The sequence below is a fragment of the Falco punctatus genome (assembly GCF_963210335.1).
Source record: "Falco punctatus genome assembly, chromosome: 15".
Classification (NCBI taxonomy): Eukaryota; Metazoa; Chordata; class Aves; order Falconiformes; family Falconidae; genus Falco; species Falco punctatus.
This window is the reverse complement of record NC_137595.1, coordinates 485,095-503,662: the sequence shown is the minus strand read 5'-3', so window position 1 is coordinate 503,662 and position 18,568 is coordinate 485,095.

Below are 18,568 nucleotides of genomic sequence, written 5' to 3'. Positions count from 1 at the left end.
AGGCCGAGGAGCCGCCCCCGCCCAGGCATGCCGGGGGTCCCGGGCCGCCCACGCCCCGCTGGCAAGGACCCCGTTTCCATGACGAGTGGTGCTGTGGAAACTGCCTGGGAACATTCTTTGCAATCCTGGGCTTACAGTCTCTCCAGGGAAAGAGCCGCTGGTCCGAAACATACAAGGACAACTTTTCAGTCCAAGGGCTGGATTTTATTTTTAAAGCCCATGTACACGTAACGCAAATAAAGGTTTGTGCCTGCTTGCAAGCCCAGGAGCCTGGGTGGTGGAGCCGCAGCAGGGACATTTTCCCAGGCAGCTGCCCGCAGTCCCCTGAATAGCTGCAGCTGAAGCAAAAGCAGCACCACAGAATCCTCTGCCCTGAGAATCACCTCCCTGCCAGTCTGAATGCCACCCCTGATGTCATTATGTCACCTACACTGTCCTGCTGGGACCCGATTAAGGAAAGAAAACAAGGAAGAGTCTGCTAATCACAGTAATGGCAACAACCTGGTTCTTGTCAATCTCCAAACCATCACAGCTGCCACCTACCTCCCCCAGCCTCATGCCACCCCTTCTCCCTAGAGCCAGGGTGCTTCCAGTGGCTGCCGACAGCAGTGCAGCTGGGGCCGGGGGCCCGGCACGCCATGGGCCCGCATGGGTGGGTGCCTTGCGCGGAGGCCGGCAGCTGGGGGCTCCCCCGGCAGAAGAGTGGGGTGAGCTGCCTGCTCGTTTTAGCAAGCACTGCCTCTGGCTCATGCTGGCAGGAGCAATGGATCGCATGCTTTATAGTCTGGAGACGGAGAAATTGAGAGGACAGTAGGGGAGGAAACAGAAACATTTCTGCTTCTTCTAGCAGACAGGTAAATGCAAGCACTGCATCCAGGGAAGGTCACCGGAGGTGGTCTTGCGTTACCAGCTTCGTGCTCAGCCTCCGTGCTGCCACCTTCGCTGTCCCTTGCGGCATGAGGCCAGTGGGAGATTCTCGCAGGGGGCCAGCAGGGAGCGTGCAAGGCAGAATAAGGACAGTGAGAGGTCGGGGCTTTCTGTGAGTCATTCTCCAGCCCTGTTTTCAGCCATGTCTTTTTAATTGTAAGTCAAAATTTTTCTCTAAAGCCTACTGCTGCCTGTCATACCCCAGATATTAGAATACTTGCCCTGAACAGGACTGCAGCACCCTCTCCTGTACATCCCTCCTCCAAACCTCCATCTGCTATACTACCTGGATGGAGGCAGGCAGTTTTAATTGACTTTAATACTATCACGGGACAGACCCACAATATAGATTCATTGTCACATTAGACTTCATACCTTGAAAGGAATGCCTTCCCCTTTCTCTTAGCAATTCATCCACCCTGTGTTTCACACTCTTCAAGGCAGGGGTGGTACTTGTTACAAACACTCTGCTGAACTGTAATGCGATACAATGTATTTATATATGTATTTGTATGAGAGATCAGGGCCTATAAACAGGGAGGGGGGAAGGCAGTGTCTGCCTCGGAGGACCTGCAGACTACGAAGCACAGACAGAACTGAGAAGGTGGCAATCAACATGATTGAATTACCAGCTGCAGGATCACATGAGTGGTCCTCGGGTTGAACCCCTGAACTGTTGATGACAGCTTCAGGCTTCCATGGTAAAGTGCATCTTAAATATAGTGATGATTTGAAGTTGCTTGGTTCCTAATTAACATGTATTACTCCTACTGTTGCCCCCGTCTGATGCCATGCACCTAATTTCACTTCCCAAGCTAAAAGCCTAGCTCCCTTGCTAGGCACATCACTGATGTAGAAATGTAGATCCCATTTTGCCTAGAAGTGCCTCCAGAAGATACACCATAACTGCTGTTTACTCTGAGCTGGCCTCTGGAAAGAGCTCCCCTCCTGCATGGGCCAGAGACCACCAAGCCTTCCAACTTCAGCTCCATTAGAGATGCCTGCATTAAGCAGCATAACTAGTCTCCTTCTGATTCCTGTTTAAAAGATTCTGAACTGTCCAGATCATGTTTGGGTGGCTCTTTCTTGGGCCCCTTTGAGAGCTTGTGCAAAACATCTCTGGAAATATGCTTTGCATGACTCCAAAGCTGGTCTATACCCCCCATCTGTCATTGCCTTAATGGAAGACATGTGCAGGAATCCCCGTATGATTTTTACACCCCAAGACCTGGAGATGCACTCTTGGCCTTCCCAACTTATATTAGGGGTCAGAAGCAAGACAGCAAATAGACAGCCTGCATGAGAGCAGGTTCAGAAGCCACTCTGCAGTGGCAAAGTAGCCCTCCAGCACACAGAGGCAGAGCAGCTTTGACTGTCAAGGCACAGACATCAGCTCTACCACCTTTCCTCCACTGGCATAGCTTTGCGTCCTTCAGCCTGACCCTCGCAAGGTTCTTTCTCGCTATCTGGCAGTTACAGTCCCACAAGTTTTGCAGGTATTTCCAGCTGGCATGAGCACTGTAAGAAGTTTCATGCTACTAATGCCTCAAGATAGGGAAAACTTGAGGAACAAAAGGGATAGGTGGGTGAAAGACCGTGCCACACAGCCAGCACTTGGGCGTGTGGATGCGGCTTCAGCTGTGGTGTGAGTGAGTACTCGCCACTGGAATGTCCCGCAGGAAAGGGGCTGGTGGCTGTGCTGGGGCTGAGAGTATGCAAAGGGAGGTGGGGAACTGAGCTGACCCACAGGCTGCTCACATCCTGAGGAAGCGGAGCCAGCCCCAGGGAGAGCAGTGCCAGCATTTGGCTCTAGAAGTGCAAGCAGGTTGGGTTTGGCTGGACTGCAGAGAGTGATGGCAACCGCAAATCACAGTGGAGCAGGGGCAAAAAAAAAGAGACATTATTAATCTGCAAGGGCATCTGCGCTGAATCATCAGGAGTGTCTGCACTTCACAGCAGAGATCAGAGTTCCCATGAGCGTGTGGGGAGGGAGAGCACAGGGTAATGCTGACAAAATGGCAGTGCTTGTTCTGTAAGCTGCTGGCTGTGCCGATGTGCCTCACTCCTGCAGCAGAGCTAGAACTCCCCTGCCGATCTGTGCAGGGCTCTGGCTCCCATTCCTGGGGTCCCATGAGGTTTCCTGCTCACAGCTACACAGAGGTCATTTATCCCCTCCCACATCACACTGTCACTGGTGTAATTTGTCTGTGAAAATGTGTTTCACAGTATCATTTTCTCAGGGACTGAAACATTTTGTTTCTCTGTTTAGGGGCACCTTCTTTCACTTTAATCAATCTTTTGGAGATTAATAAAAATATCTATGCATACTGAGTGGGGCATGGTCCTCCTCATATTTCCTTTCATTTATCAGATAAAGTGAAAGGGTTCCTCAGTTTCTTTCCATATGTAACATTTCTGACTGGCAAAAACATGGGAAGAATAAAATAAATGCATATTTCAGAATCTTCTTTTCTTTCAGCTGTTGGTTCTTAGCCTGTTGCATCAGGTTCCCGTGAGAAAAATAAAAAACAAGGACTTACTGCATATGACCTGAGAGTCTGGGGTTCTTTGTCTTCTAAACCTTTTAAACCTTTATACAGATACACAGACTCTCACACACACACACACACAGAGTGTGGCCATAGCTTGAAAGCAAGCTTGTCTTCTCCTAATTTTTCAGCTCACATAAAGAAAGATCAGAAGCATTTTACTTCTGACAAAATCCTGGCTTTAGTGTCTCTTCAGCTTGCCACACGCTGAAAAGGTTTGACAGGTTGGATCGTACCTGCTACTTTCAGTGTGCTCCTGCCAGGCAGAACTGGCCATCAGGCTCGGTGCTAACGCGCAGCAGAGACACACACAGGGGCTGAGGCAGATGCCATGTCCCAAGAGGGCTTGAGTCCACCAGGGCCCAGGAGGCCAGAGAGGCTGGGAGCTGTGGCAGCCACGGGGGATGCTGCTGGGACAGCCTCACCACCACTGCCCAGAGCCTGGCCTGCTGCCACTGCCGGCAAGCTGTTCTCCCGCCCATCCGGTTAGAAAAGAGGTCCCAGGGAGCACAGCGGTGCAAACTCTTTCTATCAGGGTGAACGTGAAAGACAAGTGCCCCTAAAACCTTCTGCATTTCAACTGGGCCTGTTTTCAATGTGTTAGCAATAAAGTCTGCCAAGGTGCGGCCAAGGCTGCAGTGGCACAATGGGACCACTTCCCATTTTCTTTCATTCCTGGCTGGCCCTCGTCAGGCTTTAAAGGAGAGGTTTTCTGCCAGAAGAAAAGCCCCCTCCCTCCTAACCCACGGCCTGCAGTGCAGTGCTGCCCCGGGGTGCCCCGGCTGCCCAGACCCGAGCAGACAGACCGGGTGCCCGCCGTGGGATGTGGGCCAGCACTGGCCATGTGCCAGCCGTACCCCGGCAGCTCAGAGTGGGGGAAAGCAGCACCTCCCCATGCAGCAACCACGCATGCCTGCAGCACAGGGCTGCTGGCACAGAGCAGGGCACAGCCCTTCCCCATCGCATCCTTCCCACCGGGACCAGACTTGGTTCCTGTAAGGAGCACCTCGGCACTGAAGAGAACAGGCCATTCCCTGAGCACCAGGGTCAGGCAGCATGGCTTTGCTTGTGCCCACGTTGTGAAGCTCTTGGTCCTTGGTCTCCAACATGTGGAGGTCTTATGATCCTAAGGCATAAGCCTTAATTTTTCATGCAGTTTTTTTCTAGTTCAGAGCACACAAAAGAACACCCATCCTGTGCTGCAATCCATCAGAGCAGTGTTTTCATAGCATGACACTGTACGCTTGACCATGCTGCCTGTTGGCAGTGGTTCCTGATTTATGATATCATCCAAACAATGTTCAGGCATCGTTTTGGAGAGTATTATTAGAAAAAGCTAAAATAGTGCCAGGGTGTGAGCTAATAATTAAGCAGTACAGTCAATCACTGTCCAGTACTTAAGCTGTCAAGCTGGCAATGTTTTGTTCAGCAGCACAGACTTAGCCTGGGAATCAACTGAAGCTGGAGGGACATGATCTGGGAAGTATGTAGTTTATACACTGTTCTGCCAGCTGGGACAACCTGGGGCCTTCCTACACTGTTCTTTGTTTCTTCTTTTTCAGTGACCATCAGCTGCTATACCATGACTGAAGCACTGTAATATTTATATCCTTGTCTAAATCATCACAAAATCAGTTCTACTACGACAGTTGTTTTGAAACAAAAGAGCAAGAACATGAGTGATGAAGTATTGCACAGTGTGATGCAGCAGTGGGATGCAGTGGACGCACTAGGTCTGTGCAGCAAGCAGAGGATTGCCACCTGGAGAGCAGGAGGAGGCTTTTCTCCAAGGAGAGTGACAGCATTTGAGCATCACAGGTGGCATCAGTGGTGCCATGCTGAGGTACTGTGGATACTAAAGCAACAGGGATCAGGGCTGCATGCAATGATTATATGGTTTTGAAGGGCTGCCTTGGTTATTCTTCAAATGCACAGCAAGCTACTTTGCACCCACTATTAGTAGGGAACACAAATACCATGGGTAAAGCATTGGGATTGGGAAGAAATCATTGCTGATTGTTCCTAAAATCGAGGGTGGTCCATACCTGGTGGAAAAGTAGTTAAAAACATTTCATGGTTGTTAAGCTAAAAGAAAAAGCATTTAAGAACAAAGACTTTTAATGTGTTATTAGAATCTTTTTAACAGCTCATTTTCATCTCCTGAGTGCAGCAGGAATTACTCACAGTCAGTAATTTATGCAATACAGTTCAACCTCTGCAAGATCCCTGTTCTGCTCCCCACGCCCCCCCCCCCCCCCCCCCCTTTTTTTTTCTGTTTGACTCGATATTTAAAACTATTGGATTGTTCCAGGTTAGAGCACGCCCACCATGTGCAGTCATTTCGCAGGCAGGTCCCAGCTGAGATGCACTGGTCAGCACTTGACCTTCCTGGTGGCTACACCTGGCTCATAGGGGGTGCTCATAGGGCGTGAGTCTGTTCCCAGTGAGATGGCCATTACCAAGGGACTGCCCTTTCTGCTGCTGTTTCCTAATTTATTATTTGTTCTCAGCCAGCCTTGACATTAGTTCACATTTTCTAATATATTTCTACCAGTCAGTAGTGGAAAGTGAGGGCAGAAGAAAGTCAAACTGCTTCATTTTCAAAAAGGGAGAGTACAAAGAGCTGCCTGCCCTCCCTGGCATCTGTTTCAAGCCTTACATCTCGGGTGGGAAGGTTCATACTAGGGAAAAGGCATTTTGGCCCAGCATAAGTTGGTTCTCTGCAGCACATTCCCAAACTGCATACCAAGCCCAGATTAACGTGATTTAAGTGGCAGGGCTTCCATCCCCTCACCTTGGGAAATGCTGCCAGGGTTCTACAGATCTTGCTACTAGGACATTTTTTAACTGGGTTTCAATTGTAAATGTCCTTTACACAGTTTCATCCCATTGGTTTCAAATACAAGCTAAAATTAAAAGGAATGACATGAAATAAAGCCAAGGGAAATGCATTAAGTCATGTTTGCAGAGCACATTGAGAGAACAGGACAAAATGTCCTTGGGAGGACAAAAAAATTGATCATTAATAACACATCTCACTGTGCAGACACCAAAGAAGTTTTACAACTGCTGTGAAGTTGATGTGTATTCACCTTCCAGTGCAGATCTGCAAAGTGAGTGCAGGGATCAAGGCAGCTCAAGGTACGAGATTACAGGGTGTGTGTCTAGATACTGTGACACACCAAGCAGCCCCGAGTCCTGCAACCGTATGCTCAGAAGGTCATCTCCAGTGCCAGGCACCCACACAGGAATCTTCTGGATCTGCTGCCTTGCTGGATACACACAGCAAGTGGGTAACTCTTAGGAGTGGGGCTCAAACTCAAGAAAAGTCCGTTAATCTGACAAACCTTGTTTAATTGTATGAGCTTTAAACAGTATGGAGGGCATTGTATTGGTCACTTATTTGAAAACGGATTACTGTTCTCAACCCTGTGTAGAAGATCTGAGTCCAGCAACCTCTGACAGTAGCTTTGATCATTCCACATATATCTGGCGAACAAAAGAGAGTTTTAAACTTTTATACTTTTAGGTAACACATTGGAGTCCTAATGGCAGCAACATGTATAATGAATGAGGTCACCAGAACTAATATTATTACAACAAATTCCACAGGAATTAATCACATTTAAGCCATAATGATAACAGAGTGGTGGTTAGTGAATTATCTCTCAAGCCTTCCAGCTCATAGGCCAGTTTCTTGGGGTGGGGCGGGGACTATTTTCTTTCAAAAGAAAGCAAGCTTTTCTTTCAAAAGAAGCAGACTTATTTAGTCCGATTCAGGTTTATTTGAGGTAGTGTTTTGTAGTGTTTTCCCCTCCTTTCCATGCAAAATACTGTCAGGACCATAGGAAAGTTCCCCCACCAACCTTCTGGCTTTGAGATCAATGTAATCTCTTTGTAAAAACACACACTTAATAGCTTACATCAGCCTGGTGCTGGATGTGGTGTTTGCTGTAAATGACACCACTTCACTGCCATACCAAGGCTAAAACACAATGAAAGAAGCATCTTAGTGAACACCCATCTTAATTTTTGTTCTTCAACAGCTGGAAACCCAAGTGAAAGGTTTTTATTTGTCCTTGCACCAAAAGAAGCTTGTGAGATCTCCAGATAAAGATTTTCCTTCATTAATAGTCAACATAGATGAGCATTTATCAATAAACAGAAACTCTTATGACCATGAGAGGGAAAACCCACACAGGCGGATCTGCTCTGCTTGCATGGCTTTGTGTGTGAGATGGGTGGGTCTGGTAACGGAACTGAACTCCAGCATGCCTACCCTCCCTGCTGCTGGGTGTCTGACAGGCTTTTACCAAAGGAACAAGAGAAATAAAGAGAATGAGAACTTCGACCAAGCTCCGGGATATCAAAGCAGTTGTTAGCTGAAACATGCATCACAATGAAGGTCGAAGTCAGGTTAGTGGCAGTGGGTTATCCACGGGCTATTTTTCTCAGTCTGGTCATCCCAGAATAGCTGCTGTGCTTCAGTTTCCAACACAAAAGCTGTCTCTGTTGCTCACATGTAGTAAGTAGGAACCCAGCAGGAAGGAGTGAAGATTCCACAAAAATTCTGCCTTTTCCTGTATTACTGGCTGTGCTGATGCTCTCTCTGCTCAGCTCTTGTTTTACTCCTGGGCACCCATCCAGATTCACCCTCTGGCAGGAGACAAAAAGTGCCGTTCGTAGACTGAAAATTGGAACTTCAGTCTTGAGAGACCATTTGGCTGACAGATGTTTGTGCTCATCTGTCTCCATCATCATTTTTTTCTCCTACTAATTCCTGTCCTTGGAAGTGCGTGGCACTAGTGCAAAGATGGGAGGGGGAAAACCCACAAAAAAAAGACATTTTAAAAGCATTGGGACATGAATTCTTCATCAAACACTGTAGGTCCATTTGCGCCTGGAGGGATGCGCCTGTACCTCTGGGTCGGGATGGGAGTGTGCCTGCAATGAATTTTTAATGCAAATCAAAGTGCAGATGTTACACAATGTCTCCCAACTCCCGTTTCACAGAACAGGGAGCGTCAGCAGTCCAATGGTTCACAGAAATGTCATCTTAGAAAATCTGCAAAGTTGAGCTGCAATGAGTAGGGACACCTCTGTCCATGCAGAGCTTGTTGCCAGTGTCAAGGCCTTTGACTTCAGGCAGTGATCTTAACAAGGGATGTGTTCGAGCAGGAGGTCGGTGAAGTGTTGGGTAAAACTCAGGAGGAATTCTGCTTTCTTAATTCCTTGAGAGGATCTTAGTTTTGCCCTTCAGTGAGTCCCTGATGGATTAAACTATCCCACAAAAACAGAGGACAAAGCTCAGTATGTTTTGTCTTTTGAAACTGCCTTCACACACCCCTTCACAAAACCACCTTACACCCTGACAGCTCTTTGACTGCCCATGTGCCCTATCCTCCACTGCTTCTCCCTGCCTCTAACCAAGTGCACCCTCCTGGAGGAAAGACCGGCCATGTCACTGCTGGGATAAAGGGAGCTGCTCGCAAGAGATGTGCAATAACTCCTGAAGCTGTGCTTATAAAGCAGTTAAGGAACAAAGGTGGTGTGTTGATAGCAAAGGTGTAGCCCCTGCTGTCCCGTGTTGGGATGAGCATATAAGTGATATGAAAGTAAGTGATATTTTACTTTCTCTGGAAGACTTTTGACTGTAGCTACAGCTTTGCTGCAGCCCATCACCTGCTCAAGTAAAGCCAAAATCAGCATAACCAGCCAGTATCTGCTTGGCTGATTATATGAAATTTTTATGAAATAGATGAGTGTTTGTCAGGTCCTGCTCTGCTGCACAGGTATAATCATGTACCTATACCACAGCTAAACAGAAACCATTACCTGCAGTTTGGTGCAGAAACCACACCCACTGGAGCTGGACTGTGACCTATTCAGTCGTCCCCATCAACATGAAACCACAACGTCAGGATGTAGCTGTACTTCAAAACTTGCTGCTACCATTTACTGGGATGGGTAGTAAAGCAAGAGAGAGTGGTTTAGGATACAGAGTCACCTTCACCAAGGACTACTGAAAGCTTGGAAGATAAGCAGGTCCTCTGAGCCTTTGATATTGAGTAAATTCAGGAGCAGGTTAGGTAAGCAATTGCTCATCACACCAAAAAGTGGAAACTCCTTTGTTGTTTAGAATAAATGATAATTCATGAAAAGCTGTGTTACAGCTCTGCCTTCTGTGAAAGATGGTTTACTTTTTTGTGTATGACTGGCTTCTCTACATGAGACATGAGGCTGAGTCTTGACCAGGGATGGAGCAGGGCATGAAAATGAAGGGGTTGGGGTTTAGTTTGTCAGGCTGTGTTTCTAGGCCCTGAGGACCTCCTCCAGATCTCATGCCCTGTCCCCCGCGTCCCCCCCCTCCAGCTCTGACACGTACCAAGGCCCCAAGGTCTGCAAAGGGCACTGGAATATGTAGGGCTTCTCAAGAGAAAGTGAATACTTTGAGCTGTTGTTTTTCTTCCTACCTCCCCAAACAACCAGTGGCACAGGATGGGGGTCCTCCAGCTTCTGCAAGAATCAAGATAATTTTCAATAGTGTTTCAAAACAATGCCTTTTAAGGAGAAGAAACCTATGCCAGCAAGTGGTGTACATGCGTCAGCCACCCAAGAGCCTGAAGCGGTTTCCACTGTGTGGATCTACAGAGCCACTGTGGAGCTGCCACAGAAGCTAATGCTAGCAAGTCTGGGGCAAGAGAGCCAAAACCCAGCAGAGCTCACACTACATTTTAGCTTAACCTAACCCTATGTCTTTGGATGTGTGAGCCACCATCCAGCTCCATGTAATGCGCCCACTGCAAAAAACAGGCAAGATATGAGAGGGGCATCTTTACTCTTTTGAAAAGGCTTAATGGCCTAAATAAAAGCGTGAGAAAAGAAGGAAAAGAGATGTCTACACCTGCAGTGCGATGCCAGTGACCCAGCGAGGTCCCCTCTCCCTGCTGGTCCCCAAGGAGCCTCCCCAGCAGGCTGTGACAGGCAGGCACCAATGCAAACAGCACATCTTCGTTGAGACAGTAAAACTGTAGCCCCTCACACAAATGGCCAGAAGTGTTAAGGTTTTGCTGCTGTTCCCAAGGTGAGCGTGGCAATTCAAACCAACGGAGAGGGTGACAGAGACAGAGGCCACCCCTTCCTCCTGCCGGGGTGCTGGGCAGCCAGAGTCCCAGGCTCCCTGCTGCCCTTGCAGCGAACCCCAGGGAGGGGTTTGTCTGTCAGGGGGGCCCTGAGCAGACATCTCTGCCTGGATGGAGAGGGGAAAGGGAAGAGGAGGGAGAGGCTGGGACAGTGCACGGCCCCGGCAGCCCCACGAGGCTCAGGCTGCCCTGCTGCTGGGCTGCGCACAGGCTCCCTGCCAGGGTCCTGTGAGGGGACGGAGATGAGCAGTGGAAACAGGAAATATTCACAGCAGCGAATTCCCCTGCTCTGAGACAGGGAAATTGTTCCATTTAGGACCTGTCATTTATTTTTAACATGGGCTCTTGGACTCACATGCTGTTGTTACTGATCTTACAAAAGGAGGGTGGAGGGGTTTCCTTGCAGCAAGGCATCTGTGTTGCACTGGGCACAGGGCGGGCTTGGGAGGTTTCTGATTCCAGGAATGTGACTTTTTATAGATCCTAATTCAGGAAATAAAATGATGTGGCTGACTTCTACACTGTGATACACATGCCATGCAGCCCTTGCACACTAGGCAAAGAATAACCAAAGAGGCACAGAGGCAGCAAAGGCACACACTTGGAGACATGAATACCAGGGAGAAATTACATATTTTGGTTGGAAGTCTACAGCTGAGAGGAACATGAAAACTGTGCCAAGGGGACATTAAGCTAATTAGTAACCTGACAAGTAAAACATCCTTATAGTGAGATATAAGCTCCCAAGAGAAATGGCAAAAGCCTTTGTATTTTGCTTGTGCATTTTTTACACTATTGCAACCCCTAATCAATTTTAAATCCATCTCTCAGGCCCTTCTATCCTATACTAGAGAAGTCCCTGGAGCATATTTTTAGAGGATACTGTACTTGTACTAAAACTAATTAAAACACCAGTGGAGGCAAAAGGCTGAAAATCTAAGTGTAGTGTACAGTTTTTTTCAGGGTTGAAAATAGTGGACTCAGAGAAGTGATGCGTGCTTGTGCTTATCCACACAAGTGCACAGCATGAAGGAAAAACACATAAAAAGACAAAAATAGTGCTTTAGATTGGTTTGGGGTGGCCACACAGCTCCATGTCACCTTCTCTTGAGCTTGTATGCAAATTGTTGAAGCAGCTTATCAACTTTAATATGCTCAGGGAGCTTGACGAAATCAGACCACTCTAATCATCACCTTCTTTCAGCCTGCTTTAATGATGAGTTAATTGTCCATGATGAGACTTTGATTTTCTTGGAATGCCTTAGTCCTGTGTAATTTTCAGGTTCTGGCTCATTCACAGGCACTTTCATGAATAACTGCAGTCCTAGAGCAATAAAGGAAGGCAGTCCCAGAAGGGAAACTGAGCTACTTATTTTCTATGTGTGCATGAGGTACCTGTCAATTTGGTTCTTTCAGCCTTTAACCAGCTTTCATCTGCCCCCATGAAAGTCCATCCAACAAGGCCAACACCCATTTTCTCTTGAAACTGTACCTCTACATGGGATTTTTTTACTCAAGCAATGACGCAGATGAACGGAAAATAATCATGGAGCCAACAGTTTTCAACACTGAGCAAAGCTGCTGCTGCTGCTGGAAACTAAATTGGACAGCTGGAGGCTTTGGGGCTTTGCAGCAAGGACTCTTTAAAATAGGAATGTGTAAAGACTTCCCTGTGGTTTGGCACACGGGCAGCATTCCATAAATGTATCACAGAAATTAAATATAGAAAAGACCTGCTGATAGGTCTAATCCATTTTGCTTGGATAGTACAGAATTGGTTCCTAAGGGGACAGCTTGCATTGTTTGCTTGAGAAAAGTTTTAAATTTCCTAGGTGATGATGCTTCTACCAGTTCTTTTCAAGAAACAACAGCCTAACACACCTCAGTGTCAAGAAATTTTTTCTGAGATTCTTCCTACATTTTTTCATTTTTGCAACGTACAGCTCTTAGATATGTCCTACTAGACTGTTATAATTTCCTTTCCACCTGAGTGCCTATACTTCCAAATTTTCCTGGTGTGCTGCATGAACTAGGCAGACGACTGAGCTATACATATCGTGATCTCTCAGTTCAATCCTTTTTTATTCCTTCACATAAGTTTTTCCTTTAAAAAAACCTAATCAGTAATTTTTTATTTTCTAGATCCTCCCTGGTTAGATCACTGCTTTTTCAGCAAAATGGTAACACGGATGGATGAAAGTCTTACGAGCACAGGACACAGCATATGCTGTTCAGCATTTGCCTTCCTAAGGGTGGGTGTGCTGTAGGAGTTTTTCATGGGATGTAATACCCTATATGTTTCTGAGCTGTCAATAATTTTGGCATTTATTTTATCTTTGACCACAAGTGCAGTTTTTAGTATTGGAAAGTATGCCAAGGCTTTAGCAACCAGAGCACTAGCTCCTCTTCAGTACTTGTTTTGTTCAAGTTCAATGCATAATGTAGGTCTCATCTTGCTGTTTGTGGAAAGCTTGCTCACAGCACTTAGCCTTTCTTTAATTTGGCATGGTGGAAAAAAGTTAGCACCGTAGCTCTGGAACGAGGTGTGTTGGCAGAGGTGCTAGGTCTGGGGCTAGAAATGGAGCCGTAGTTAAGTGCCACAGTTGAAGAGAGCAGGTGAGCCAGGACCTGAGATTACAATACCATTGACCAGGACCAAGTTCATCAGTGGGGCTTACAGGCAAGATAGCGTGGCACCGTGTAAACACAGCTGTGTGAGCAGTCAGGACTGCAGTCAGAACAGGAATGGGTTAAGAATGGCTTTGGTAGAGAGCACTTGGAAATTTTTACCTTTCAGTGGAAGACTTTCTGAGACCTCAAAGACATTCTGATTCATCTATTTTTTGAAGACAGAGCACTGGTCCAGCTTCTCACTTGTACAATGAAGCCTGAGATGTACTCCATTCTTTGCTAGGTGCTATGATCTGCAAATGAAAGGTGCTATTTAATTTGGTAAATCAAATCCTATTTGCATGTATTTAAATAGAATGCAAAAATGCAATTTTTGAGAAAATAATTTTAATATTAAAAACACCACTAAAGGAAGTCTGTTGCCTTTTGTTCCCTCACCAAACATGAGTGGAACAGTGAAAGTGATTATTCTGTTCCACTCCAGTCTGGTGCTGCTATGTCTGATGATGAGTGCTAAAATACTGTACAGTGAATTTAGATGAATTTGCCTGATGGGGGCAGTTTCTACATCTTCTGAGAATAAACTTTGTCCTCTCCCAAATTCTTCATGACTGGCATCCCCTTTCCATGGACAGTTTGAAAGAAGGAACAAACAGGAATAAAGCAGGACTCGTGGGACTACAGTTCAGTGCAGCCCTAACACCCAAATATTCAGGTGCGTGAGAAGTGACAAGCCCAAGACTGACTGCAGCCAAGAATGTATATATTGAGTCTGCTTAACATTTTCCGTGCCTTCTTTCCTGATTTGTTTAGCTTTATTATGTGTACAGGAGAGTCTGAGGCTTCTCCAGTAGGGTTCATGTCACTTCACTAGAAGTTTATAAACATTTTGACAGTTCTTATACAATTAAGGTTGGTTTTATATTCATAAAGTAAAAAACACTTATATGTACTTTCAAGTGCTAAAGATTTATTAATTTTCCTTTGCATTTCCTAGAAATATAGTAGCAATTCCTAATCTGACCAGATTGCTTTGAATTTTGGATTTTGCTCTAGAACAAAGTGTTTTTCTGTGACAGAGATATTAAAACTGGATCAACCCTAAGCTAGAAAACCACATGCTCAACTTCTACCTTGATCTATTAACATAAGTCTTTCCATCAGGAAAACAGTCCAAAATCATAGCTGCTATTGCATTCTCTCATTTCTGAGGGGTTTTTATTATACTTTTCTGTTTATTTATGGTTTTGATGAATGAAATCATAGTGAAAAATGATTAATTCAACCAGAGAAGTAACTGTAGCCTCTGCAGACTGCATAATTTCCTGTCACTCCTAGAAATGCTCCCACCATGCTCCAAGCTCAGGAAACCTTGCTGGGGCATTCACCAGAAAGATCAGCACTGGGCACTTCCCAGCAGCAAGGTATGCAGGGCAAACGGTTGAGAATAGATGTGCCAGCTGCCCACAGACTGGTGGCCATAGTTCCTTCTTCCAGATGAAGAAGTGAATAACCTCCTAGCTCATTTTTTGAGACTGATAGTGATGTGAATCATCCTTTGAGAAGACAGGTGCTATTTCCTCCAAGTGGCAGGTGAGGAAATGGGCAGAGGAGTAAATTCTCCAAGGTCAGGTGCCAACCACTGGCAGGAGCTAGAGAAGAACCCAGGGCCCCTCTCTCTGTCAGGTAACCGGTGAAGATAAGGCAGTGCAATGTGCACCTCATGCCTTTGCTGCCTGAAGCCTTGCCCTCTCACGCTGCGTGCCATTGTTAACATCAACACATTGTCAGCAGCCCCAGGCAGCCTGGAAACGGACAATTTCTTCAGGAGGGATTTGCAGAACTGGCTCCAGTAAAACACGTTTCTCATGCATATTTTGGAGCACATAAGAAACCGCCATCAGAGAGTGGGTACCTTGTCCTCAGAAGCATATCAGTGCTGGCAGCGTAACTGCAGGGTGGTTCAGCAAGAATGGGATCCTACGGTGAATAAGCCACTCTGGGCACTCTCTGCTGGGAGAGAGCCTGGATATGGCCTTCACAATCTTTCTGGAGCTGTTGAGAGAGCGAAACCAGGAGACAAAAGCTGGGTCCAGCAGCAGTTTGCTGTTTCCCACTTCCGCTCCCCTAGCACCATCCGGCTCACATCCTCTTGCTGCAGCCCCTGCTCCATGTCGTTCTCCAAGTCCCTGTTTCCTTCCATTGTTCCCCTGCAACTCCTTGGGCAATACCATCTCCTTTCCCGGCCTCATACGCAGTCTCAGCCATCCAGCGTGAACCAAGGGTTGGGATTTAAACAACAGAACAGAATAAATATTTGCTTCTCTTCAGAAGCTTCCCCCTTTCCAGAGACCCCACACCCATGCACACACTGCAGTAAAATGTCCTCTCCCGCCCGTCAACTCAGGGATGGAGAGTGGGAGGGTTTCAGAGAGATTCTTGTGTTGTCTTGTCCCATGAACAAGTTGCTGTCCTGCTAGAGCCACCAGTGCAGCCCAGCTCAGTGCTGAGCTCCTGGGCTCTGCTACCCCTCTCCTCACCATTTCCTTCCAAGCATCAGGTGTGAGCTGTGTTTGCCAAGGTGCTGAGCACCTCCACCCAAAGCCTTAAAGGCCAAATGGAAGCCAAAGTCCTTAGAGTTTATTCCTCTTTTCTCCTGTTTTCCTCCTTTATCAGCGAACCTGTTTGCCAGTGAAGACAGGCAGAAGGAATCAACAATCCTGAGCGAACTAGGAATGCTTGTTCAGACCAAATGTCCCCAGTATTTCCAGCAACAAAAGCCATCTGTATCCAATGTATTTATCCAGAAAACCTGAAAAACTGAGAGAAGACAAAATATGGTAATTTTTTATTCTTTAATAGTTTGATTTCAAGCTACCTAAGGTTAATTTGAAAAAACAAAAGCATACAGTGGGGTTTTTGTTTGTTTTTAATGGTAAACAAACCAGAAGAAAAAGAAATTTTGTTTGGCTTGGTTTCATTTCACTTCTGAAGTGATTTGGTCTTGCTGCAAAAAAGTAAGAAAACAGAAACAAGTGTTATTGACTTTGGTAATTTGTCACGGGAGCTACAAAAATCCATTGCAAAGATTGTTTTATTCCTAACTAATGTCTGTTAACTGTATGGTGTCCCACAATGACTCCATAAAATCCCTGGGAATATGGACAGCAGAAGAGCTGCTCGTTCTGTGCAAACACCAAAGTGGTGAGGAAGGGTGGCAACATGACCACCCTGCCCCAAACTCGGTCACATTGCTCACTAGCCCCAGTGCTCCAGCCTGCCTGATAAGCATACTCCGTGCCCCGTGTGTCCCAAGACTTGCAGAGGGATGGACTCATATTTCCTGATAGTGCAATGGGCCTCACTGTTCAAGGAGGGACGATGGCAATCGTTTATATGTGGGCATTTCCGCATCTTTGTAGAAATCTTCTGGGGATTTCTAGCTTCCTGGAGAGCTCTCAAGGCTGGTCCACCTTTGGAAGCATGCAGGACAACGGTGTTAGAGGATGAGATTAAAATTGTGGAACTCTTCCAGGCTGTTTTACAGGGCGAGCGAGGTCACAGGCAAATTAGCAAGTTGTTGGAATGAGATCGGGACTGTTTCTAAGCATCTATCATGGTCCTTCAAGGGGTTTTTACCACCCCAGTAAGCGACCATCCAAAGCAGGAGCCACTTGAGGGAAACACTTTGATCCTGCTTTGGGCGATCGGGGCCCCAGTGATGCCTCAAAGGTTTAGACATCTCTGCAAAGCTCCTCCACCCAGTTCAAACCGCTGTGACTAACTCTCCTGCATACAGCCCATTTCCTCAAACAGCAATCACAGGCCGCAGACAGCAGACAAAAACTTCCCACAGGAGACTGGCCATGCCCGGGTGATGTCCTCAACACAACTGGCTCCCTGCAGCATGGCAGAGGCAGCGTTAACATGGGTGTGATACCCTGCCGAGGAATTCCAGTGTTACTAAGTAATTATTTGTAATAACTCAGAGTAACAATTTCCATATGTAGGACCCAAAAACAAGAACTACAGGTCAGGAGATGCCTTCTCGAGCTTGTTAGATGAGAGCTGGATTTCCATCTCCCCGAAAATAAGATCTATCCAGTTTTCTATTCTGATCTCCACCACCCCACCAAAATAAAATCAGCTGAAGACAGATATGTCAGTGAGCAGAGCTGGAATTTTCACTAGAGGTTTGAGGCGGGGAGGAGTTGGCATGGACAAAACTCTCAACACCGTGATCATATTTTACTGATTAAGGAGCCCAGACAGATGCACCTTTCACTTCCAGTTTAGATGAAAACCTTGACTGTCTCCTCCAGGATGGTGAGTTTCATGTTCAGGCTTTTTCAGGACTGTCCAGAATGTGGAAATTCATAAACAGAGTGAAACCAGGTGGACGGACACAAACTAAGAAAGTGGGACTGAGGGCTTACTAAGAACTTCCCTCCAAAGAGGCCTGTGTGCTTCCCTGCACAGAGGAATGGGATTTTCCCTTACCCATCCCTCAGAGATCTCCTTTGTCCAGCTGGGCAGAAAAAGCCAGGGAGGTGAGGGTTAATGCCAACGAGGTTATTTAGCTGAAAGGTGTCTTTTCTTTCTCCTCCACCGCCGTTCCACCCCCACCCCCCCACCCCCACCCCCCACTCACACACACAGAGTCTGGCACACACACACATCCACACACACACATCCTGAAGCAAGAGGAAAGGAATTCCCTGTGTAGCCAGACAGCAGGACATGGGCCAGGACCTCTGGTGACACCACAAGCTGGTGCGTCCTTCTCCTGTCATGCTGCTGCGCCAGCACCACCTTCAGCCCTCCCGAGTCGCACTGAGAGCCAGGTCACTGGCTCCATGCGCAAATGTTTTTCTGTTCCGCGGTCCACAACATCATCCAGGCTGTAGCCAGCACAAATCCTCTGGCTCCCGGCCAGACCATGGGGTTTTCCCTCTCCCCCCCGCGGTTCTCTCTGCCAAAGCAAATCGACTTCTGACACCTTCCCTTATGCTTTCATCCTTTCAAGGGTGGAAAGCTGAAAGCCTGGCTTCGCTGCATTCGCTTCCATGACTTCTCTGTACTCTCCTGCTGGGATATTAAATAAGCTCTTTTAGGGAGGAGCAGGCACCTGGGTCACTGGTAGGTAGCTGCTTGCAGGCAGGGCAGCACGCAGTGTGCATGGGCACACGTGTGTGTCTCTGTGCTGAGGACCACAGCTGTGTGCGTGGCAGGAGTGCCTCCCCCAGCCCACGGAAAGCAGCTCTTCCCTGGGCTGTGCCCCCAGCTTCCTTCGCAGCCACCCCCGGCACCCCAGCTCCC